The sequence below is a fragment of the Panicum virgatum genome, chromosome 8K (assembly GCF_016808335.1).
Source record: "Panicum virgatum strain AP13 chromosome 8K, P.virgatum_v5, whole genome shotgun sequence".
In the NCBI taxonomy this organism is placed as follows: domain Eukaryota; kingdom Viridiplantae; phylum Streptophyta; class Magnoliopsida; order Poales; family Poaceae; genus Panicum; species Panicum virgatum.
Genome location: NC_053143.1, coordinates 19989984 through 20016424, shown reverse-complemented (window position 1 = coordinate 20016424; position 26441 = coordinate 19989984).

Below are 26441 nucleotides of genomic sequence, written 5' to 3'. Positions count from 1 at the left end.
AGCACACGGGGTGGCCACCAGAGTTGCTAGGAAATTACGTCGTGAATGAATGGATGGACATGCCGCTGTCCGTGTCCCGTGGTCTTGGTGCATGTTTAGTTGGGGAAAAGGGTGAAAATTTTTGTATTGGTAAGCATGCTCCGTGAGAGGGGGCACAGTCTTCAATGCAAAAATTTTTGGGGATTTTGAGTACTAAACACGGCTGGTCTTCTTCGGTCTCCGGGGCAGACTCTGTAGACTGCAGTGCATAACAGACTTGATCTGGGATGCTGGATTAGCGCGTCATGGTTTATCCGAGCGTGAGACTTGAGTGAAAGGATCGAGGTCCAAGAAGGAGAGTTGAATTGGGACTTTTTCAAATTTCTAGAGAGTCCTTAACCTAGACTAGTATTGTCCAATCTACAAATTTAAAACCTACTGACTAGAACACATTAGCAAAGAGTCCTTAGGTAGGAGAACATACTAACATGATCATCTTTTCTAGGAAGAACCACACTAGCAAGAACAAGTTCTAGTCAAGAGATCAAACTATCATGCCATTGTCCTAGTCAAACAAACAAACAAAGAAGAGCAAGATCACAATAAAGGAAATTTAATGCTTGAATGTAAATGCGAAGGACACGAGACAACCGGATTTTTTCCCATAGTATCGAGGAGTTGACGCTCCCCCCTAATCCATGTTGGAGCACACACACAAGGGTATCGCTCCCTTGCTTCACCAAGGAGTAAGTGATCACTAAGAATGCTCCTTCTCCATCTCCGGAACGGCGAGCTTAACACCGTGTACAACCTTCTTGTCTTGGGGCTCCCACAAACTCCAAGAGCTCACCAAGAACCTCCCGATCACCGAGACTGGCTAGGTGCCGTCAAACACCAAGAGTAACAAGCTCCTAAGCCTTCACTTGACCTACACTCAGTTGGCCCTAGCTCAAGCACACATGCTACACTTGCAAAGTTGAATTCTTCAAGGTTGAAGCACTATCAATGCACTAGATCTTCACTCTTCTGCTCAAAGCACTCTCTCTTCTTCTCAAGGGTGGCATCAGGTATTCAATGCATCAAAGGCAGTTCAAATGAGCCAGGGGGTGCCCTTATATAGAGTGGAGAGGGTCACATAGTCGTTGGAAGTCCACTACAGAAAAATCGTGACCATCGGAAAAACCGACAGGTGAGAAATTGAAGGCGTCGGTTCAACCGGTCTCTCTGTGTCCAAATAGTAGCCGTTGGGGGTTCTGACACAGTAACCAGGCTTGTGTCATTGCACCGGTGCATGCTCCGTAGGGGCATTATTTCAACCGGTGCTGAAGAGGTTCACTGATCAACTCAAACAAGCTTTCTGGAACATATTACATCCAATGCACCGATGGTTGATTCTGAAGCGTCGGTTCAACCGGTGCTCAAGACGAGTTGAGGTCCACCAAACATGCTCTCTGGAACAAAGTACATCTAATGCACCGGTGCTTTGCTTGGGACCATCGGTTCAACCGGTGCTATAGAGATTGTTGACTTGATTTCCCCTTGTATCCAGAGAAGATAGATTGACAGGGGCGTCGGAACTTCTGCCATGCGTCGGATGCACCAATGCTAAGGCATCGGTGAAACCGGCGCTGCAGTTTTTCTTGATTTCCAACTAAATTGACTTGGAGTTGAATGTAACTTCGATTGTTTCTTCTTCCAAGTGTTGTGTCGACTTCTTTTGACTATCTTGGGCTGTTTTTTGAGCGAGTGTGCAGGATTTCTAAGGCCAACTCAATTTTGGTCAAGCTACTAACTCACGAACCCCTCTTAATAGTACGATCAAAAACTAGAAACTATAAAACCTAACTAAATCAAGTGTCCTTCATCTCCTTGTGACACATGAGACTAGAAAGGTCCTTAATCTTTGAAATTGAGTCATTGGCACGCGTGATTGTTTCGAATTGAGGGGTCTCATTTCATATTTCATACGAGACTAATCTAATCATTGATTTTTCCTTCAAAACACATATTAGTCGCATACGGTTGTCATTAATCACCAAAACTTACCATTAGCATCTATCGGTCTAGATGCGCTTCAATCTCCCCCTTTTTGGTGATTGATGACAACACAAAGTAGAGATACAAAGATATGAAATTAAAACGCGATAAACAAGCATGCATTACTAGAAATAAAACACATGTAGGGACATGTCAACACAGAGCAAACACAATATCCAAAAGGCATGTCCATACACAAAATCCAAAAAGATCCAAACACGCCACAAACCACCAAGCTCCCCCTATCTCTACTCCCCCTATCTATCTCACCCTTTGGCAACAAAGCACCAAAAAGAAAGGCGATCTAGTCCTGAGCTAGAGAAGGCGGGGTCTTCATGCTCGGTCCGGTGGAGAACTGAGTGGCGGAGTCATCGGCATCGTTGTCCGTACAGTCTTCGTTGGCCGAAGAGGACTTCTGCTCGACCGGAGTCATCGGAGCAGCAGAAGTAGCCGGAGTAGAGGTAGCAGCTAGCTTGGTGATGACCATGGAATCCGTCGGAGGAGCAGACGTGACGGGAGTCATGTCTGGCTGAGTAGGGCGAACAGCGGACGGACGGACGGAGCACCTCAGGCTGTGACTCGAACGTGAGGGACTGAGCTGAGGGGTGCTGTAGCTGATGCAGAACCTACTGCTGCCTGAGGAACTTTGCACACTGCTCGGCAGTCCAGACACTAGGCTGTGGAGCAGGCGCCGGAGCAGGAGTAGGGCTGGCAAACACCCCGGTCTGAAGAAGAGGTGACATCGGAAAGGACACCAAGGGTGTATGCACAAAGCCGCCAGCAGGTGGAGCAGGAGCAGTGGGGTCGAACTGGAGCTGCTAGGGTGTAGGGAGCTAAGGCTCAGGCAGTCCAGTGTGACGGTACAGCTGACCGAAGCATCCCAAGAAGAATGTGAACATCTGCTGCTGAATCTGGGACTACTGCTGAAGCTGTAACCTCATGGCCTCCTGCTGCTGCCGAATCCCCTCAAGTACAAGTGTCTGGGCCTCCTGCTGGCGAGCCTGCTCAGCTTGCATGCTCAGCTGAGCTGCAGCAAATCTGTCCTGCTGGTCTGAAGAATAGCAGCGAGTGAATCAGGCTGAGTGACCTGAGCAGCTAAAACTGGAGGAGCAGGGGTGCGGGCTGCACCAGAGGATCTTGCCTCATCTTCATGAGCACCTCGAGAGACGGTAACAGTGTGTATGTAGTCCTCGTCATCCTCAGAGTCCTCAGAGTCAGTGTCCAAGTAGTGCGGGAGCTGGGCCTCTGCAGCGGTGAGTGAGGCGTCCTCAGCTGCCTTGGGATCATCTGCAACTCTGCCCTCAGCCAAGGCACGCTCATCCAAAACTTGATGTGCTCTGCGCTGGCTTCTCGGGCTGCGGTGGCCGTCTCGAGGAGTAGTAGGTGAGTAAACTGTGAAGTGCATCCTCGACTGTGCCAGCTCATCCATATGAGCATTCTGACTGAGCTGGGCAAGAATCCAGCAGATCCAGTGAGCGAAGGGGTGGCGACGGTGAACTGTCATCCCATCCATGATCACGTCCTCTAGCTCGCAGATGAAGAAGTCGACAAGGTCAAAGTCTCGACCTGTCATGAGGTACAGTAATAGCCACTGCTGCAGAGCTGTGGTCCCCTCATTGTAGCCTATCCTGAACAGCAGACTCTTCCTCAGAGCAAGATGGATAGTGTGTCCCCTCATTGTAGCCTATCCTAGGAGTGCCAGGCAAAAATGGCTGCTGGAAAAGCACACTGACCTCCTCATCAGACAGGAAGTGGGTCTCGTGAGGGCGACGAGGGGGCATCGTGTTGCCATAAGCCTGATAGTGCAAGTAGTGGGGCTCCTCGGCAATCCAAACTCCAAGCAGGCAGCCAATCTGGCACGAGTAAAACGAAAGTGCCTCTCCTGGAACATGAAATCAATAAACTGCCTGTCCTCCTCCACAAACAAGGTAGCGTAGAACACGCGTACCCACTCGCAGATGTATCTGAACCTCTCACTGAGTAGTGCCGGCAGCCCATCGTAGTGCTCGAAGAAGGGGAGTACTGGAACTCCACCGGCTGCCACACGCATAGCCACCCAGTGAAGCATCTTGTGCTCACTGATCTTGATGTCCATCTGGCAATAAGCGTGGTAAAAGGACTCCTGGAGCATAGTGTGAAAGCGACGGTCAACTCCACTATCCCTCTGCTCAGGAAACCACGTCTCAGGGGTGACATATCTCAACCTCTTGACCCTAGGTCCTGGAATACCGCTGAGATCCAATAACTCGACCTCGGGCAGCTCCTCACCAATATCCTGACCTCCTGCCTCGGTGCCACTGCCATTGTTCTGCTGTTGTGCACGGCCTGCTGTCCTCTGAGAGCTACCACCTCGAGTTCGTGGTCCAGAGCGGGACTGTGGTGAGGTCTGAGGCTGACGTGTACGCCCAGAGCGGCGTAGCAACTGCTGTGGCTCCCCCTGAGCCTGAGGATCCCTGATCTGGAGCGAACCCTGCCTGTCCGCTACATCTGCAACTGCCTCTGCCCTCTCTCGCTCTCGGTCCTCTCGTGTGCGCTTCTTCCTCTGCTGTACCACCTGCTTGCCCTTACCCTTCTTATCTCCAGCCATCTGTCATAGAGATCCGATGAAAGATAATAGAGTTAAGACAGGGAATTATGAATATACGAGATATGTTCTAGAGATAAGAAGTCCTTAAGCACAGCGTAGAACGATCTGAGCCTTAGAGTGAACATCTAGTGGATAACAACTCACTAACACACTAAAGAAATATAACATTGAAGTGACAAGATTAGATGTGAGTGAGCAAGGCAAGGATATATGTGAACATGTGTGTAGAGGGTAAGAAATCGAAGATACATCACATGCTAGGAGGTGCAGCACCATACCCTTGCAAAACCGAGAAGAGACACGAAGAAATCGACGAAATTGCCTTGGAGGCAATTCACCGAACACCTGAAGGGCACACGAGCTTAAAAAGGAGAGGACATAGAACAAGCTTGAGTGCGCGCGCGTGGGAGAGAGCATGAAGCAGGGGAGGTTGCACGCGTGGAGAGGGCGCGTTGGCGGCAGCGAGCGGCAGCACAGGCGGCGGTGAGCGGCGGCGCGGCGAGCGGGAGGAGGTGTGCGGGTGCAGGGCGACGCGCGGGCGTGAGCGCGGTGGTGTGGCGGCGGTCGATGCGTGGCAGCGCGGAGTACTAGCAGCGGCGGCAGCTTGGAGCGGCGGGTGTGTGCGGACTCAGAGCGGCGGCGGCGTACGGGCGGTGGAGCGGGAGCACTGGCGCGGCGGTTCGTGGAGAAGATAAGGGCGTGAGACTGACATGCGGGGCCCGCGGGAGGGATAAGTGTAACTGAACGAGCGGGCCCGCAAACCCTAGATTACACCGGAAGAACTGATAGTGCAGAGATTTGAGCATCGGTGTAACCATCGGAGTAATTTTGACCTAGATCTGAAAGGGTTTGAACGAGGTCAACAGGGGGCATTGGAAGATCCGCCACATGGTCATCGGAGTATCCGATGGGCGTCGGTGCAACTGCAGGAGGAAGATCCAGAGACGCTGCAAGGACCAAAACTCCACGCAGTAGCACCGAAAGAACCGATGCAGGGGCGTCAGTTCATCCGCCAACCATCGGATGCACCGGTGGCCGTCGGTTTAACTGTCGGAGTTTTGTGCAGAGATGATGCAGAAATCGAGCCACGAAGACTTAAGCACCGGTTGAACCGATGCAGGAGAAAACAGGGCGTCGGTTTAACCGGTGGTTAAGAGAATTTGCTGCAGAACAACAAACTCTACTTATGATCCAAATATCGAAAACCAAAGCCATAAACACTCAATTTGGACCATTTTCGAGAGACAACCTCACCCCTCAAACACTCATACTTATAGTGCTCGCAAGCTTTTTCATAAACATAGGCAAATTAAGATCCAAACGAGGTTTTAAATACAAAAACCAAATGTATGAGCCACTTTGCCTATGAACTTAGAGATTGAAACTTTAAGTTCGATAGGACATGGCTCAATAGGCATGAAAGCGCAACATTGATCTTATCACTCTTGTAGAGTTGATATATCATATTTAGCATGAATATCTTTCTCGCAGTGTGATTTGCTCCCTTGTGATGCTACTAACGTGATGCAATGACAATGCAAAGCGAGAAAATAAACATGAATGCATTCTATATGTCAAGCACATGCATTGCAAAAATTTAAATCTATCTTGTCAAGTTTGAACCCTTGGCAAACTTCTTCATAATGAACCATTCTTCATGCCATGAGCGAAACCAAAAACCACCGGCTCATGCAAGACCCATGTTCATCACTATCTTGACAAGGTTAGACAAGTCCCTAGCATTTGTACATATGAAATGCATTTATATGACAAGGCAATTACAAGACGTTAGAAGCATCTAGAATGTTAAGCTCAGTTCGCAACCTACAAAAGGTACTCTCATCTAGAGGTTTGGTGAAGATATCCACCAATTGGTCTTCGGAACGAACACCACGAAGTAGTATGTCATTCCTTGCCACATGATCTCTTAGAAAGTGATGGCGAATATCTATGTTTTTGGTGCGAGAGTGTTGAACCGGGTTATTAGCAATTTTAACGGCACTCTCGTTATCACAAAGGAGCGGGATCCTATCAAATACTACACCATAGTCCAAGAGGCTTTGCTTCATGTAGAGGATTTGAGTACAACAAGCCCCGACGGCAATATATTCCGCCTCCGCGGTTGACAAGGCCACGGAATTTTGTTTCTTTGACGACCAGGAGACTAAGGAATGCCCAAGCAAGTGGCACCCACCCGAAGTGCTCTTGCGATCCACACGACATCCGGCAAAGTCCGAGTCCGAGTATCCCAAGAGTGTAAAACTAGCGCCTTTGGGGTACCACAAGCCTATGCTAGGCGTATGCTTGAGATATCTAAGGATCTGCTTAACGGCACTAAGGTGTGATTCCTTAGGATTAGCTTAAAAATGGGCACACATGCATACGGTAAACATGATATCGCGCCTAGATGCGGTTAGGTAAAGAAGTGACCCAATTATGGAACGATAGAGAGTTTGGTCCACCGATTTACCTCCCTCATCCAAGTCAAGATGTCCATTAGTTGGCATTGGAGTCTTGATCGGCTTGCAATCATCCATCTTGAATTTCTTGAGAATATCCTTTGTATACTTTTCTTGATGGATGAAAGTCCCTTCCTTCAATTGCTTGATTTGAAACCCAAGGAAGAAATTGAGCTCACCGATCATGGACATCTCGAATTCTCTAGCCATCATTTCTTTAAATTCTTTGCAAAGAGTGGGGTTAGTTGAACCAAAAATGATATCATCAACATAGATTTGACATACGAATAGCTCTTCATTGATGATTCTTGTGAATAGAGTTGTATCCACCCTCCCGATCTTGAAGCCCTTGTTGAGAAGGAAGTCACGAAGACGTTCATACCAAGCCCTTGGCGCTTGCTTGAGCCCGTAGAGCGCCTTGTGCAACCTATAAACATGATTAGGATATCTAGGGTCCTCACACCCGGGAGGTTGTTCAACAAACACCAACTCATTAATAAAGCCATTTAAGAACGCACTCTTCACATCCATTTGAAAGAGTTTCATGTTGTGATGTGAAGCGTACGCTAAAAGGATACGGATGGCTTCAAGTCCTGCAACGGGGGCAAATGTTTCACCAAAATCCAACCCTTCAACTTGTGCAAAGCCCTTTGCCACAAGTCTTGCCTTGTTGCGAACCACTACACCATGCTCATCTTGTTTGTTGCGGAAGACCCACTTAGTACCAATGACATTCTTGTCTTGAGGACATTCTTCAAGAACCCAAACTTCATTGCGGGTGAAGTTGTTGAGCTCTTCTTGCATGGCCATCACCCAATCCGGATCCTCAAGAGCTTTATCTACATTTATGGGTTCCAAGCAAGAAACAAACGAGTAATGTTCATAAAAAGAGGCATATTGACGTCTACAAGTTCTTACTCCACCGGAGGGGTCACCCATGACCAAGTCAATGGGATGATTCCTTGAAGTTCTTGTGAGCCTCTCTTGTGATTGAGACAATGAATCTTCTAGTGGTTCGACATCTTGGGCTTGAGCTTGGGCTTGTTCACTTGTGATGTGTGTGTCATCAAATGAAAGTTGTTCTTCAACCACTTGTTCATCTTGGGTGTCATGAGGAGGATGTGAGATGCCATCTTCTTCATCGGATGACTCATAATGGTGATGTGATGGTATACTATTCTCTTCAACCTTGAAGTCATCCTTGGAAGTGGCTTCAACTTGAGTGGATGAACTTGGTAGCTCCTCAACTTTCTTCTTTGGCTTGACTTGCCCAATGGCTATATTCTTCATGACTTCCCTTAGTGGTTCATCACCTACATCATCACAAGAAAATTCTTCCCCTTGGGAGCCATTAGTCTCATCAAATTTCACATCCCAAGTTTCTTCAATCATGCATGTGGCATTATTGAATACTCGATATGCTTTGGAGTTTGATGAATAACTAACAAGAAAACCAACATCACATCTACTTTCAAACTTGACTAGGTGCTTCCTTTTCTTGTAGATGTAGCATTTGCAACCGAAGACCCGAAAGTATGAGATGTTGGGCTTCCTCCCAATGAGAAGTTCATAGGGCATCTTCTTCAAGAAGCGGTGAAGATAGACCTGGTTGGATGCATGACATGTGGTGTTGATGGCTTCCACCCAAAATCTTTGTGAGATGCCATAATCATCCAATATTGCTCTTGCAACAGTGATCAAGGTCCTATTTTTCCTCACCACCACTCTATTTTGTTGGGGTGTGTAAGATGAAGAGAATTCATACTTGATGCCAATGTCCTTGCAAAACTCTTCAACTTGAGTATTCCTAAACTCCGTGCCATTGTCACTCCGGACCTTCACAACACTTGACTCAAATTTATTTTGAGCTTGCTTGACAAAAGTCTTGAAGATCCCCATAGTCTTGCTCTTGTCCAATAAAAAAAGTCCAAGTATATCTAGACTAATCATCAATAATTACAAGATAATAGAGATTACCACCAAGACTTTTGTAGGTGGTTGGCCCAAAGAGATCCGTGTGTAGTAGCTCCAAGCTTCTTGATATTGACAAATAAGCCTTCATGGGATGTGACGATGCAAATTGCTTCCCGGCTTGACAAGCACTACACAATTTGTTTTTGTCAAATGTAACATCTTTGACACCAACCACCATACCTCGTTTGAAAGCCTTCTTGAGTTGGCTCATGCCAATATGAGCAATGCAGCAATGCCAAAGCCAACCCATGGAGTTCTTGGAGAAGAGACATGTCGCCAAACTTACATCATTAGATGAGAAATCCTTTGAATATTAAGCTCTTGTCCTCCTTGCTTGTTAATACACCTCACTATCACTAAAAGTGCATATTAGTACTAAATCACAAAGTTGAGCAATAGATAACAAATTGAAACTAACCGACTCAACAAGCAACACATTAGAGATAGAAAGATCCTTGGTAATGGCTACCTTAACCAAATCTACTACTTTTCCTTTTGAGTTATCACCAAAGGTGACATGTTCAAGATCGCCCACATCTTCATCTAGTGATGTGAACATCTTTACATAGCCGGTCATGTGTTGTGTACATCCGCTATCAAGCAACCAATGCTTGCCACCGGCTTTGTAGTTCACCTTCACACAAATGAATCACTTTTAAGGTTTGGGAACCCAAGCAAGTTTGGGTCCTTTGACATGAGTTACTAAAGTTTTAGGAACCCATAGTTGGCGTGGTAGTTTTCCCTTCATGTGAGTTCCAATGAACTTTGCCTCAACCTTGCCACTTTTAAGCTTGTTTAACAAGAAATGATGTTCATTGAATTGAGACTTGTAATTAGGAGGCAAGGTAGGAGGTGGGCGAGTAGGAATTGGACACTCCCTTGTATGATGCCCGGTGATTTGATAATGTTGGCAATATGAGCCAACTTCCTTGTTGAAGCATGCCTTGAGCTTCGGCGACTTGGGACAATTTTCCGGAGGCTTGGGAAATGATCCAAGTCCATTTGTCCCAAAATGCTTGCATTGTGGAAGAGAATCTCCTTTTGCAAATATTCCCCCCTTGTCACATTGAACATGCATTTGGTCATGTTTTCAAGTTCCTTCTCATGTTGTTTCTCCCTATCATGGTTAGTCTTTGAACAAAAAGGAAAAGTATGATGACAAGTAGTAGGGTGAGGCAACTCCACAAGATCATCATAAGAAGTAGATATATTGACTTTGATGACTTTCTTTTGAGTTTCTTTTAGTCCTTCATCCAAGGCATCAAAGACATGGTCAAGTTCTTGATACTTCATACTTAAGTTGGCATAATCAAGCTTAAGTTTCTTGTTGCATGAAGTAAGTGACTTATTAAGCACAACTACTTTCTCATGTTTAACATTCAATTCATCGTGCTTAGCAAGTAACTTGTCATGCTCCTCTCTAAGTTACTTGGTAGAAACAATACATGTATCATGAGTTTCTACTACCTCATTGTGTCTAATAAGCAACTCATTATTCGAGGCCTTAAGCTTAGCATATTCATTTTCAAGAACTTTGCATTTAGATTTGTACTTCTTGATCACTTGTTGGTACTCATCTAGGATTGTTTGCATTTCATTAGGAGATAAATCATGTTCACTTTCATCACTAGAGGAGTTGTCATCATCGCTCACCTTAGAGTTACCTCTTGTCATGAGACACATGGGTGGTGGAGGTAGAGGTGGCTCATCATCACTGTCATCATGCATGACAATCCCCACTATCTTCTTCTTGGATTCATCATCACTTGAATCTTCATTTGAGGATTCCTATCGGTGATCCATTCTCCAAGAAAAGCCTTGATATCTTCTTTTCTCTTGAAAGACCTTTTCTTCTTGAAGTCCTTCTTCTAATGGCTTTTCTTTGAGTGCTTGTTATGATTGTCATCATCATCTTGCTTCTTGTTGAGCTTTGAGGGTTCGGGACAATCATAGGAGAGATGCCCATATTTGCCACAATTGTAGCACATCTTCTTGGCATTGTCATTGCTTTTCCGGGTACGGAATTTGTTCTTCTTTGGATCATAGTTGTACCCTTTCTTGTTTAATCTTGACATCATCTTGGAGTTCTTTCTCATGAGGAGTGCAAGCTCAACATCACTATCCTCATCACTTGAATCTTCACTAGCTTCATCATCACTTGAGCTTGGTGAGGGAGTCTTGCACTTGTTTTTCTTTTTGGACTTGTGATCACTCTTAGCTTTAAGTGCATGATCCTTCTTGGCATTTGGAGGATCAACTTTACCCATGAGAAACATCTCATGAGACCGAATTTTTCCAATGACCTCACCAACTTCAAGCGTTGCAAGATTCTTCTCATAAAGCAATGCGGTGACAATGTTGTACTTGTACTTGTGTAGAGAATGTAGGACCTTCCGGATGATGTCACTAGTAGTCAAAGGAGAAATTTCAAGAGCATTAATATCCTCAACAAGTATATTCAATCTAGCATACATTTGTTCAACTAACTCATTGGGGAACATTTTGAAATCATTGAGTTTTTTCTTAAGCACTTGGTACTTCTCCTCACGAAGCTTTGTAGGCCCAACATGAATGATCTCAAGTTCTTTCCAAACTTCGTGAGCCGTTTTCTTGCTATGGACACGCGCAAAGATGTCCTCACTAAGAGCATCAAATAAAACATTCTTGGCTCTAGCATGGTACTTAACTTGGTCTTCACTCCAATCACCAACAATAGGTTTTTTCGGTGACCTCCCAACATATGGCATGGAGAGCCTCTAGGTAACCCGTCATGTGGGCTTTCCAATAGCTATAGTTTCTCCCATCAAGTTTGGGCGGTCCACTACTCCCCAGGGGCCATCTCTAGAATTTTAAGCCTATGAAAAGAGAGCCTAAGCTCTGATACCAATTGAAAGGATCGAGACCCAAGAAGGGGGTTTGAATTGGGACTTTTTCAAATTTCTAAAGAGTCCTTAACCTAGACTAGTATTGCCCAATCTACAAATTTAAAACCTACTGACTAGAGCACATTACCAAAGGGTCCTTAGGTAGGAGAACATACTAACATGATCATCTTTCCTAAGAAGAACCACACTAGCAAGAACAAGTTCTAGTCAAGAGATTAAACTATCATGCCATTGTCCTAGTCAAACAAACAAGCAAAGAAGAGTAAGATCACAATAAAGAAAATTTAATGCTTGAATGTAAATGCGAAGGACACGAGACAACTGGATTTTTTCCCGTGGTATCGAGGAGTTGACGCTCCCCCCTAATTCATGTTGGAGCACCCACACAAGGATATAGCTCCCTTGCTTCACCAAGGAGCAAGTGATCACTAACAATGTTCCTTCTCTATCTCCGGAATGGCGAGCTTCACACCGTGTACAAGCTTCTTGTCTTGGGGCTCCCACAAACTCCAAGAGCTCACCAAGAACCTCCCGATCACCGAGACCGGCTAGGTGCCGTCAAACACCAAGAGTAACAAGCTCCTAAGCCTTCACTTGACCTACACTCAGTTGGCCCTAGGTCAAGCACACTTGCTACACTTGCAAAGGTTGAATTCTTCAAGGTTGAAGCACAATCAATGCATTAGATCTTCACTCTTTTGCTCAAAGCACTCTCTTCTTCTTCTCAAGGATGGCCTCAGGTATTCAATGCGTCAAAGGCAGTTCAAATGAGCTAGGGGGTGCCCTTATATAGAGTGGAGAGGGTCACATAGCCGTTGGAAGTCCACTGCAGAAAAATCATGACCATCGGAAGAACCGATAGGTGAGAAATTGAAGGCGTCGGTTCAACCGGTCTCTTTGTGTCCAAATAGTAGCCGTTTGGGGTTCTGACACAGTATCCAGGCTTGTGTCATTGCACCGGTGCATGCTCCGTAGGGGCATCGTTTCAACCGGTGCTGAAGAGGTTCACTGATCAACTCAAACAAGCTTTCTGGAACATATTACATCCAATGTACCGATGGTTGATTCTGAAGCGTCGGTTCAACCGGTGCTGAAGACGAGTTGAGGTCCACCAAACATGCTCTCTGGAACAAAGTACATCTAATGCACCGATGCTTTGCTTGGGACCATCGGTTCAACCGGTGCTATAGAGATTGTTGACTTGATTTCCCCTTGTATCCAGAGAAGATAGACCGTCAGGGGCGTCGGAACTTCCGCCAAGCGTCGGATGCACCGATGCTAAGGCATCGGTTAAACTGGTGCTGCAGTTTTTCTTGATTTTCAGCTGAATTGACTTGGAGTTGAATGTAACTTCGATTGTTTCTTCTTCCAAGTGTTGTGTCGACTTCTTTTGACTATCTTGGGCTGTTTTTTGAGCGAGTGTGCAAGATTTCTAAGGCCAACTCAATTTTGGTCAAGCTACTAACTCACGAACCCCTCTTAATTGTACGGTTAAGAACTAGAAACTATAAAACCTAGCTAAATCAAGTGTCCTTCATCTCCTTGTGACATGAGACTTGAAATGTCCTTAATCTTTGAAATTGAGTCCTTGGCACGCATGATTGTTTCGAATTAAGGGGTCTCATTTCATATTTCATATGAAACTAATCTAATCATTGATTTTTCCTTCAAAACACATGTTAGTTGTATACGGTTGTCATTAATCACCAAAACTTACCATTAGCATCTATCGGCCTAGATGCGCTTCAATGAGCAGCCGAAGCTTACCAAGTGTTTTCTAGGAATCTCAGCAGTTTTCTGATCAAATTATTAGGATAATTTAAGTTCTTTTTTTTTGCTTGCAATACGAGTCTCGACCCAACTTCTATTAAGTACTGGAAAATACCAGAACTACGTAGAAAATAGTGAGACAGACAGCGCCTAGACCATATTACCTGGTTTAAGCTGACAGTCTACATAATTGGTTTCTGAGGATTATTTTTCAACCAAAGAATCAAGTGTCAGTTTGAGAACTTTGGTTGTCCACATATACTAGCAACTTGGTTTATGTCTGTACGTTGCTAAGGATGGCAAAAGATTTCCAAAGCAGTCCAGAGAGCATGAAAAGCATGGTGTTCTTCTTAGGTCACATTGTTTTGAGGTTAATTGAGAAGCCAATGGAGATGTCATTGCTACTAGCGAAACAATGTAATGCGGAAAATTTTATTTAAGAAGGGGAGTTTCTTCTTCGTGCTTGGTCTGTATGTTGGAGTCTTATACGACATGTAAAAGAGAAACGGAATGAGTACATTAAACAGGACTCTGTTTCCATGGTTGTGCTGTGTAACTTGATATCCTTATCACCCTTTCTGCTGATACAAGGAACCTTGGGAAACAGATAGTAATACGCTAGGAATAGAAAAGTAGCATTCTGTCAACGTATTACCACTACACTGGCAGCCAGATCTACTCTGACTGCCCTCTTTCAAATGCTGGCGTGGCCATTCAAAGCTGAAAGCTCCAACATCCGCGTATGGATCAGATCGGCTGTCATGACCGTCTTAACGGTAGCCCTGGCGCTAGCTGCAGAAGTAGGTTGGACTCATTAACAACAACAGGATGCTCCATATTGTACAGTGCGAGGATGGACGGAATGATTGCAGGATCAAGGATCGAACATGATAAACAACGGGGGATCGGAGAATTGTGTTGCCACAAGTCCCCGCGTGATAGGTGCCGGTCGAGACGATTGATTGATCTCTACGGGACCCTGCATTCTGACGGGTCACGGCGGAGACCGGAGAGCATCGGCAAATCAATGGTGTGGTCCAGCTTGCAAACCCCCCCGTACAGAGTAAATAGAGACTGCAAGAGACATAGCACAGGGGTGGCCAGGCAAGCAGAGTTGCCAGGAAAACTGTATGTGGGAACGTGCTCCGTGTAGGAATTCTAAAAAAAAAAAGGTCTCCTTGCAGGAAATTACAGCGTGCCTGGGTTGCTGTGTGAACGGATGCACATTCGGCTGCCCATGTCGTCCTGGTTACCATGTGCTGAGACTTAGGTCCCTACCGAGACTCTAGCCACAGCAGGTTACCAAGTGTTTGTAGGGACCTAGAGTTTCCCGATCAAATTGCTCAGATATTTTATGATTTTTTTCAAGATGAGCTTCGATCCTATTTCCGTTAAGCATTGGAAATATAGAGAGACGGACAGCGCCTAGACCGTCTTACCTACTTCAATCCAGAAACGTCTAATTTTCAGCCAAAGAGTCAATGCAAGTTTCAGTGTGAGAACTTTGGTTATCCACTTATACTAGCAATTCAATACACAAATGTTCCAGTGTTGCTGAATTTTCTTCACATCCTTCACCTTAAGAAGTAGGGTTATGAACTTATGATCCAATACTTTAAGTTTACAGAGGTGCAAAATCCAGACATAAATTAAATGTTCCACTACTTGCGGCACTTTACGCATCTTTGATGGTAAAATATATCATGCGCTTTCAATTTCGTTTCTCTGTGTGAGATGTCAATATAAATATTTGTTTCATACTTTTGAATTAAATAAAATCATATAGATAAGCAGAAAATATTCGTTTCTCTGTGTAAAATCTCATGCTGCAACAGTACCCACGTCCCGCCCCCACGCGCCGCATCCTGCCGTGGGACCTGCACGCCGCCCTCGCGCCTACCCCTGCCACAGCCTCGGCTGCTGCCACCCATAGCCGGGGAGGTTATCAATCACATGAGGTGATACATTGTAACACCCCAGTACTAATTTTTGTGCTTAATTTGCAAATCATGATCCTAATTTGGTCATTAGCATTAATTAAGCATGCAAAGTAAACATCAACCTTAGCTAGTTTTGCTCACGTTTTTCTCCCTAATTCAAGCTTCAAATCAACTTTTGTCCAATATCAAAGTTGTAGATCTTGCCTTCCTCTACAACTTTTATTTTGGCAAAATTTCAAGTTTCTATATGAAATTTTGAGTTTCCTACCGTCAAAATTGAGTCAAACGAGTTCAAACAAGTTACCGTGCTCCCCTGCTCGTCGTACCGCCGCCCATGCCGCGACCGGCAGCAGCGCCGACAACCTCCACGCATCGCGCGCCAGCAAACCTCATCCTCCGCGTACGCGCCGTCCTTATCCTCTCCCAAGTGCCCCGGTTGCTTTCCCCTCCCTTCTTCCTCGTCGCACCAAGCTGAGCCGAGCACTCGCCGTCCTCGACTCCGACCATCTTTGGGCGCCGTTCCTCGATTCCTCTCGCGGGCGCCACCACAAACTGCCTCCGCACGCCCCTACGCCGCGCCACGGAGCGCCGCAGCGGTGCCTGACCACAGCGATGCCCGCCTCGCCGCTGGCCGACCCCGCCTGCCTACGCCTGTGCAGCACCGCCGCCCGCCATGGCCGCCTTTGGCCCTGCGCGCCATGCCCCCACCTCCGGCCATTTCCCGCCCATGCCAAGCACCTGAACGGGTTCCCCTCGCACCGGTGAAGCTCCCAGGCCCGAGCCATCCCCTAATCGGCCGCCAGAACCTCGCCGTCACTGCTCACCGCCGCCGCGGGTCGCCTGCTACCGTCGGCCCGCTCCCTCCGGCCACCTCAGCTCGCATCAAGACGACCCAAAGGTAGCCCTAGGTCTCCTCTACCTCCTCCACCCCGGGCCCCTAGCCGCCGGCGAGCCCCCTCGTCGGAATCCGGCCGGCAAGCACCGCCCCCTCCTCTGTTTTTCCGCCCAGGGACCTTGTGCAAGAATTGGAACAAGTCCAGGGGGCTATCTGCATAGCTATAGACTCAGATGAATAGTGCTGCGAAGGGTTCTTTTGCAATAAATTGGTGAAACATTGGAAAATCACAGTAAATCATAGAAAAATCATAAAAATACAAACTAAAATTTATTGGATTCCTTGTTCTAAGATCTACAACTTTCCTTACAGGTTGATCTTCAGTTTCCAAATAGTTTTTGCTCTAGTTTAAATGTTAGTTTAAGTGGTTGCAAGCTTTGAAAATACATAGTAAATAGTAGAAAAATGGTAAAAATATAAAACTAGTTGGGTTAGTTTTGTTTTGGCATGTAGAATTTTGGAAAAATATTTAACCTGCTGCTTGTTTAATGTTTCTGTGATGTATTGGTTTAACCATGGTTAATGCTTGTTTACGCTTGTTTATTTAATATTTGCAGTTCTGGATGTCCAAAAATTATGAAATTTATGCATTAGCTTACTCTTTGCATGCCTAATTCACTGTAAAAGTTTAATGTCCAGAATCTATGTGAATGTTTGTATATCTTTAATGGTTCAAATTGTCTTGTTGAGGCCAATTTAAATGCTTTCTGTTATAAACAAGGGTTGGTGAGTTTTTGTTACACCCTTTACCAATCTCTTGTCATGCCAGTTAGTTGGTGTGCTAACTTACGGTTGCAAGTTAAGTGTTTGTTTTTGTTTAGTTGCTAGTTATAGCTGCCCCTTTGTTGTTGTTGCTAAAGGAATTCCTTTCTGCATGTGTATGTTTTCAGCGGGGTGCTTATTTCAATTGTTTTTCATGCTCTAACACTAGAACTAGGGCGTGGATGGTTTTTGGTAAGCTTGGTTCTAGTTGCTTATTAATTAAATAATTCATTAGTTTCTTAGTTTGCTTATTGCATCTGCTTGGTCTTTTCTAAACAAGTTTAGTAATACTTTGTATCGGAAATACTTTAGGCTAAAATAAATTGAATGAACTCTTGTATTGCAGCACCAACTCATTTTACCTTTTGAGCTTGTTTGCGGTGCTTACTCGATAAATGATTGCCCAGTCATGTATTTCTTGTTAATCATATCGCATTGCATCGCATCATGTTCGGGCCCATGCAATCGTGACATTGTGCCTACCTTGCTTATTCTTTTTGCTGTATCATCTACTGCACTTTCATGCATTCAGACATCTGCATTGGTGCATCTCATTTAGGTATGCTAGAAGTACAATGCATGGACGTGAAGCACATGATTTTGGAGCCGAGCTAGAAGACGGTGAATGGTGGATACATCTAGAAGATGGATGGATGGACCCCGATGTGCATGACCAAAGGAAGATGCTCGCCAAGCGAGTATCATCTAACTAACACTGACTTAGTGTTAATCCCAGACAAGCCCCGGAGCATAACCCCTAATTTGAGTATTCAATGGTTATTTATGTATTTGTGCATTAAGTTTTCTAGGAGTTGAATGAAACCATAGATGCATGATCCCTAGGTTTCCTCAGTTACTCTACTAGTGTGCAGGTCATTAGTACTGCCATGCTTAATCAGGATTCGGTAGAAGTCGAGTGATTCCTGTCACTCGCGAGATATAAGTCCTTGTTACTTATGGCAAAGTGGCTTGAGAAGGAATTAATGAGGAAGGAAAAGTGGAGACCAGGCGGAGATGAATTTGATTATGGATTTAATGGAAAGTGAGCCTCCGCCTGTGTCGATTGAGAACCGTACTGTTGTTGGCATTGTTGACCGAGGATTGAACAGTACTAACCACATGCCCGAAGTAGGAGATAGTCGAAACCAGTAAGCTGTAGACCTGATTTACAATGATAGCTTGAATTGCGACCTGCTACTCTGGGGGTGGGATGATGGCGGGTGTTGGATAGTATGTCGCCTCCGGGTTCTCTGGGAGTTCTCCGTGAGGGACCCTTCACCCGGGTTTTGGCGGGCGCGGTTCAGGTGTCGTGGTAATGATGAGAACAGTTGATGCGTGTGACCCGGCGTGGTTTGCATGCATCGTGTGAGTTAGGTCCACCTTGCAAGATTAAATCGGATCGATTCGCCGTGACTCGCGGATATGAGAGCCTTGGCCATTGTGTCATATCGTAGTAAAAGATTGAAATGAGAATGGAAAGTTAACATATGAGATATGATTGTGGTACTCTGGAAAGATTAATGTGATCAACCATGCTTGCTTTAGATGTTCAGGAAAATCTAGTTGGTACATGTTAAATTAAACTTGAGCTAAAATATTGAAAGTAAGGATCCACTATTAGTAGCTTTTCAGCAAAATAAACTCCAGAGCCAAAAAACTTTGCATCTCTAGGAGCCGGCTAAGTATATACCATAGTCGGGTAAATCTTGCTGAGTATTAGTATACTCAGGGTTGTTGTTACCCTGTTTCAGGTGTAGCTGCTGCTGGTTGGAGCTAACCAGGAGTCACATCGGTGGGCTCGATGTGATGCCCTCACGTCTTCGTAGTATTGTTGTTTTTAAATTAAACTTCTATTTAAATTCCGTTGCATGTTGAACTCTGATATTTTGTTTAGACTTATTTTGTGAAGCTCTGTATTGTAAATTAAATTTGAATTTTTTTTTTGTCTGCTTGTAATCATCTGTGCTCGTCTTCGTGCGAGACCTCCAGTGTTTTTCGATCCTTAACCAGACAAACGACCGGATTACGCCGTTTTAAGTGTGTGGTAACTTGATTAATCATTAAGATGATAGTTAGCGCACTTAAGCCGGTTTAATTTGGGTGGTTATGTTACATACATGAACCACGTGTCACCAGAAGAAAAAGCCGACCTGGTCAATAACAGCCCTAGGCCTGGGCAGAATTTTCCAAACTTGAATCTTGAACCCGAAATACCCGAACCCGCTCCCGAAATACACAAACCCGATATACCTGATCGCTATTTTGAGTATGACATTGAGAAACCTGAATTTAGTTTAGAAAATTCAAGTATATACCCCGATACCAAATATTTCGAAATACTTGATGTCTCCAAAGAGGCCCAGCATTAGCCAAGGCCCAAGTCCCACCCCAGTCATCCAGCCCGGCAGTCTGCAACTAGACAAACCCTAAGCCACCAGCCAATACCCACTCACCCAGCCTCATCCCATTCCCCACTCGAGCCACACCCTGCACCGGCTGCGAGTTGCCCCTCGCTCCAAACAGCCTAACCCTAGTGCCCCCGTGTGTCGCCATCATGCCCCTCACCCCAATTGACCCAACTAACAGCCCCGCGGTAGGTCGCGCCCCTTGGTGGCGGCCTCACAATACTCGCGTGGCCGCATCACCGCCCCTAACCGGCCACCCAACGCCCGCACAACCACGTCGCCATCCCAGTCCCTCACGCTCCATGTCGGTGTGCCCATCGCTGGCCGCCGTCTAGTCATCGCGCAGCTACATCGCTGCCCCCAGCCTCCCGCGAGGCTGCGTCGCCACCCCAGTCGCTCGCGCCCCGCGTTGGCGCTCCCCTCGCTGGCCACTGCCAAGCCCTTTGCGCGGCCATATCACCACCCCCAGCCACCTGCATGGCCACATCGCCACACCAGCCACTCGTGCTCCATGTCGGCGTACCCCTCACCAACTGCTGCCCAGCCCTCGTGCAGCCAAGTCGCCACCCCCAGCCACCGGTGTGGTCACGTCGCCACCCCAACCGCTCGTGCGCCCCATCAGCGCTCCGCGCCGACCGCTGCCCAGCCCTCGTGCGGCCGCATCACAACCCTAGACGCTCGTGCCCTGCGTCCGCACGCTCCTCGTTGACCGCCGCCCAGCCCTCGCACGGCCGCATCGCCACCCCAGATGCTCGCGCCCCGCATCGACGCGCCCCACGTTGATCGCCGCCCAGCCCTTGCTCGGTTGCGTTGCCACCCTAGCCGGTCCCTTCCTGCATCGGCGCCCCCTCACAGGCCGCTGTCCAACCCTCGCGCAGCCACATTGCCACCCCCCAGCCGCTTGTGCCCTACACTGGCCACCACCCTCAAGCGCCCACTAGTTCCGGGCTCCAGCTGTACCTCAGACCTTGCGTGCCTACTAATCCTAGCAATCTTACAATGGGTAATCAGGATTTCCAAATACCCTAACCCGAATTTTCGAGTATTCCCTTTTTCGGGTGTATTTCGAATAGTAGTTTTCATTACCCAAATTTTGAGTTATCTGAATTACCAGACCCGATCTTCCCAAATTACTTGAATGCCTAGGCCTAAACCAGCTAACGAGTCTTCTCCCTCACGAAATCCATCTAATCGTGCTACCAACCTGCCGTTCACCTTGCACCATCCTCCAGCTCTGTCTCCGGCGGCTCCTGTCATCGGCTTCGCCTCCGCCGCCTGCCGCTGCCCTATCCTAGCTTCGCCATGATACTCACCGTGGTGCCCCGCCGCCTCCACGGTCCATCGGACATTCTCCACCACCCGCATCCAGCAGTGCCCCACCGTGTCGCCGCCCTGCCCACAACCGTCACCACCGCCGCCTGCCGTGGCTCAAAGCCTTCCCTCTATACCCGCAACCTCACCATATAAATGTGCCCTCCTGCCAGCTCAAACCCCGAACCTAACCCAGTGTGGCTGCGATGCAAGGAGAAATGGCGATGGCTGATGGAGCCATGGAGGAGAAGTAGGAGTGACGAGATGCCACAGACTGAAATTAGGCCACAAAAGGTCGAATGGGCTGCTGGCGCCGCTTCAGGCGATACACCACCCATTTTTAGCGTGAAAAAGTCCTTTTTACAACCTTCAACTATTGCGTTCGTTCCATTTTCAGCCTCAATGTACAAAACCAGGAATCTTTCAACCTCCAAATATCAAAACAGTTTGTTTTTCACCCTTCTCCGGTTTCCGAGGTGGTTTTTTCTTTTTTTTTCCTCTCTCTCCAACTTTAATAGCAAGGGAAAAATAGTTAAATGGGTCTAAAAATTATGAAATTTCTTAGAGAGGTTGAGTAGGTGATAGGGAACCTATTTTTACTATTATTTTTAGTTAGAACTAAAAAAAATTTTGAAAGAGTAAAATGTACTGGGGGTCCTTAAACTAGTTGACCTGTTCTGTTTAGGTCCATGAACTTCGAAAATGCATTTATAGGTCCACAATCTATTCAAGTGTGTCACTTGAGGTCCAAAACACATATGACCAGTGTTGACCGCCTACGTGGACCGCCACGTCCGATCCACGTGGCTGCTGGCCGCCACGCGTGCTCCGCCCTCCCCCCTCTCTCTCTTTCTCTCTCTATCTTTCTCTCTCTCCCCGTTCTCCCCCTGCACCGCGCCTCCGCCTCCCATTTCTAGCCGGCGCCACCCCCTCTCTCCCCCCTGCGCCGCCGGCGAGGCGAGCCGCGGCGGAGGGACCGGAGCCCTGGCGAAGTGAGCCGCGGCGGAGGGGCCGGAGCCCCGGCGAGGCGTGGCTGGTGGCGAAGGGGCCCTCCTGCCCGACGCCCCGGCGACCACGTCCTCCTCTACATCGCCGGCGCGGAGCTGCGGCGGGCAAGCAAGGCCATGGCGGATCTGCGCGCGGCGGAGCTCGGCCGGCCATGGCGGATCGGCGCGCTGTCGGATCCGGTTCCCCCTCTCCGGCCGGCGTGCTTCGGCGGCGGCGGGCCGACACGCGGCAGGTCGGAGCGGCAGAGCGGGCCAGGACGGCGCTCAGTCTGCCGCGGCGGGGAGCTCCGACATCCTCGTCCTCGCAGGCGGCAGCCCCCCTCGAGTTCGGCCACGGCTCCTCTCGTCGACGGCGGCAGTGGCGCCGCGCGCGGGCCGGCGCTAGCCCGTGCCCCCAGGCGGCGGAGCCGGCCCTACCACCCGGCCCTCTCCTGCCCGGCGGGTCCTCGCGGCGGCCACGGGTCCTCGTGGATCTGCGGCTGTGGCTGCCCCTCCTCCCTCCCCTGCATGTGGCGCGGCCTGCCTGCGCGCGGCGGCGCGGCCCTCCTCCTCGCGGGCGCCCCTAGAGGTCGCCGCCGCCCACTGCCTTCTCACCGCCGGCTTCCCCTGCTCCCTCCATCGCTGAGCTGCGTCGCCCTGTCCCCTGCATCCCCCGCTGGCGAGGCTGGGCGGCCGTGGCGAGGCAAGGCAAGGCAGAGCGGCCGCGGCGGACGTGCTTCCCTCCCATGCTTCTCCTCCCCTGTGGCGGCGGAGCGTGGCGGGGCGGCGGCGGAGCGCGGCGAGCGAGCCGAGCCTGGGCGCGGGGCACGGAGGCCGACGCGGGGCGCCACGTCGACCGATAGCGTGCAGATGGCAGGCTCGCGGCCAGGGTGCGGCGACCGGCCGGGGTAGGCGAGCGGGGCCGGCGCGACGCGGAGCAGTTGGGGCCGGCGCGGGAGAACAGGGAGAGAGAGAAAGGGAGAGAGAGAAAGAGAGAGAGAGGGGGAGGGCGGAGCACGCGTGGCGGCCAGCAGCCACGTGGATCGGACGTGGCGGTCCACGTAGGCGGTCAACACTGGTCATATGTGTTTTGGACCTCAAGTGACACACTTGAATAGATTGTGGACCTATAAATGCATTTTCGAAGTTCATGGACCTAAACAGAACAGGTCAATTAGTTTAAGGACCCCCAGTGCATTTTACTCATTTTGAAATATAAATATTGGAATATGGGTAAAATTTAAATTTCATTGAATTTTTAGGGCATCAAAAAATGCTCCAAAATTTACCAAATTTGAAACTTAAGGTTCATTTTGAACATAGTTTATCATGTTAATTTCATTTCACTCATGTTCCGTGGAAATTTTTCAAAATCTGTTAAAATAATCAAGTTTGGTGCAAATTTGGCCTTTATGAACAAACTTACAATATTGCTACAGAACATCAGTCAAATAAAATTAACTTGGTAAAATAAATTTAAAATGAACCTTAGGTTTAAAATTTGATAAATTTTGGAGCACTTTTTGATACCCTAAAAAATAAATAAATTTTAAATTTTATCCATATTCAAATATTTATATTTCAAAATCTTTTGAGTTCCAACTAAAATAATAATTAAAATGGGTTTCCTTTCACCTACTCAACCTCTCTAAAAAATTTCATAATTTTTAGACCCATTTAACTATTTTTTCCTTGCTATTAAAATTTGGAGAGAGAGAGAGAAAAAGGAAAAACCGCCTTGAAAACCGGAGAAGGGTGAAAAACAAACTGTTTTGATATTTGGAGGTTGAAAGATTCCTGATTTTGTACATTGAGGTTGAAAATCGAACGAATGCAATAGTTGAAGGTTATAAAAATGACTTTTTTCTTTTTAGCGCGAGTGATATATAAGCCCTGCCCCATCACCTCTGCTATGGCTGCTCCTAGATCCACGCGCTGCCCCGCCCGTGCCACTGCAGCCCCCATATGCCGCATGCTACCGCGGCTCCTGCACACTGCCCTTGTGCCTGCGCCCATCGCGGCCTCCGCTGCTGCCACCCATGGCCTTTGCTGCAGCTGTTCTTGCAGCTACGCGCCGCCCCACCCATGCCACCGCACGCTGCCCTCGCGCCAGCCCCCGCCGCTGCAGCCACTTTCACTGTGCTTGTTACGGCCCTACTGGTGCGCGCCTCCCCCACGACTGCGGCTGACACTGCTGCCACCCACACGCCAGCAGATTTCCTAAGAGTGAGATTCAGATGCGCCCATGACTGATGAGAAAGAGGAGAGAGATGGGCATGGCCCAGTGGACATATGGGCAGCACATTGCTCTGTTAGTTCTATTTATATCTCCTAGGACCGGTCCGTGGCCCATGCGAGCACATAGCATACTCCTGCGTGGCCCACGCAAGTTCGCGCGGCCTGCTCAGCGCCCGGCACAACAGCCGCTTGCAACGGCTCGCAGCCCGGCTCTCAGCGGCTCGTCTCTGCAGCCCAGTCAGCTCGACTCACTCGCACGCTTGGCTCCAGCACTCGGCCCTTCTCGCACTTGTCTCTTGGCTGGCCACGACCCAGCTCGCTCTGCTCGTTTTGGCCTTCAGCGGCTTGGGCAGCCCGCTCGCGCTCGGTGTGGCCCAGCAGCCAGCAGGATTTAGCTGCTCGGCCTAGCAGCGAATACGGCTCGGATCGCTTCCTTGTGGGACTAAGGCCCAGCACCCAACGGCCATGCCACCAAAACGGCCCACCGCGGCGCGTCCCCTCACCCCTGCTGGGCTGTGAGTCAGCCCGTCCTCTCCTGGCCATCGGATTGCATCCAACGGTCGGCCGACGTTCTCAGCCGAGCAAAACCGTGTGGCGGCCGGCTCCCCCTCAACCGTAGCTCACTCTTTTCTCCACCCTTTCCCTCTCTCACAGCGGCTGAACGGTGGCGGACCACTGCTGGCTGCTAGAGGAGGAAGCGGCGCCGCCGCAGGCCCTCTTGTCGGTGCGCGCATCCACTTGAGAGCAAGCATGCCGCCATCGAGCGGCCCTGCTGCAGTGCCCTTGGCACCCGCACAGGGAGCCCCGAGTCTTGAGCCTGCATGCCAACGACGCAGCGTTGAGCGGCAGCATAGCTCTTCTTTCCGCACGGCGTCAAGACGACGGCCGGCGTAGTGACCAGCAGTGCAACTACCAGGTAGGCCCCGCCGATTCCTGCTCTTCTTGGTTAGGGTTTGACTTCGGATTTTGAATCCTCTTCTTCTTTCTTCTTTTCTTTCTTTTTGGATCGAAATCCCTTTTCTTTGTTCTTTCCCTGAGTAGATCTATGCATTAGGGAAGGCAATTGATACATTGTTTGAATATTAGGATCCCTTAGGCACAGATCAGTTGTTTGAATATTAGGATCCCCTAGGCACAGATCAGTGGGTTCTTGCATTGACTTTGGGTAAAATAGAGGGTCTTGGGTTACACTGAGAGAGAGGAAAAGAGAGAGAGAGAAGAGAGAGTGGAAGACCTTCGGTCTTGGCGGAGGAGGTGGCAGTGGCGGCCATGACGTCGGTGATACGGCATCACAGTGGCCGGAGTGCAGCGGTCGTTGAGGACGTAGAGAATTTTGAATAGTTTCAAAATTATGGCAGTAAAGTTCAGCCATATTTCGAGGGGGAGGATTGTGAAATCAGTTAAGAAAGATACTCTCCATTCCCCTATACTTTAGATCAAATGCAATACATATTATGCATTGAGGGCAAGAATGATCTATAAACAATAACCATGACCGTTAAGTGGAGTACAACGGTCATGATATTGGTACCTCTATGCAAAGAAATAGCTAAATTCCTGGAACTTTTGTAGTTTCCATAGGAAGATAGCGTAGTTGGCCAGTATTCATATTGGATGAGCCTTAATAGAATGGAGTAGCTGAAAGATGCGACCACACTCTAATGGGTATGGTGAGAAGTATGATAAGTTACTCCATTTTATCGATAAGTTTGTGGACTGAGGTGTCAAAAACCCTCGTTCATATTCTTAATCAAGTACCAAGAATGTCAGTACCCAAAACACCATATGAGTTGTGGACAGGAAGAGAACACTAACTCAATTATTTATGTGCGTGGGACTGTCCAGCTGAGGCCAAAGTACTCAACCCAAACATTGGAAAGCTAGATTCAAAGACAGTTAGTTGCCATTTCATTGGCTATACAGATAAGTTGAAAGGTTATCGTTTCTATTGTCCTAACAGACATATGAAGTTCATAGAAATGAGACACGCTGTCTTCTTGGAGGACAAGATAGTCAGGGGGAGCATGACACACAAGAAAAAACAGAACATGTTGTTAGTTCTCCTGTGGCAACAATGAATAAGAACCAGGAACCTGTCCTTCAGGAGCCGATAGAAACTGTTGTCGCACATTTGGAAGAGTTGCAACAGCCCTATATGGAAGATGTGCCAAATGTTGAGGCCCTAAAAAGTCTCAAAGAGTTAGAAAATCAGT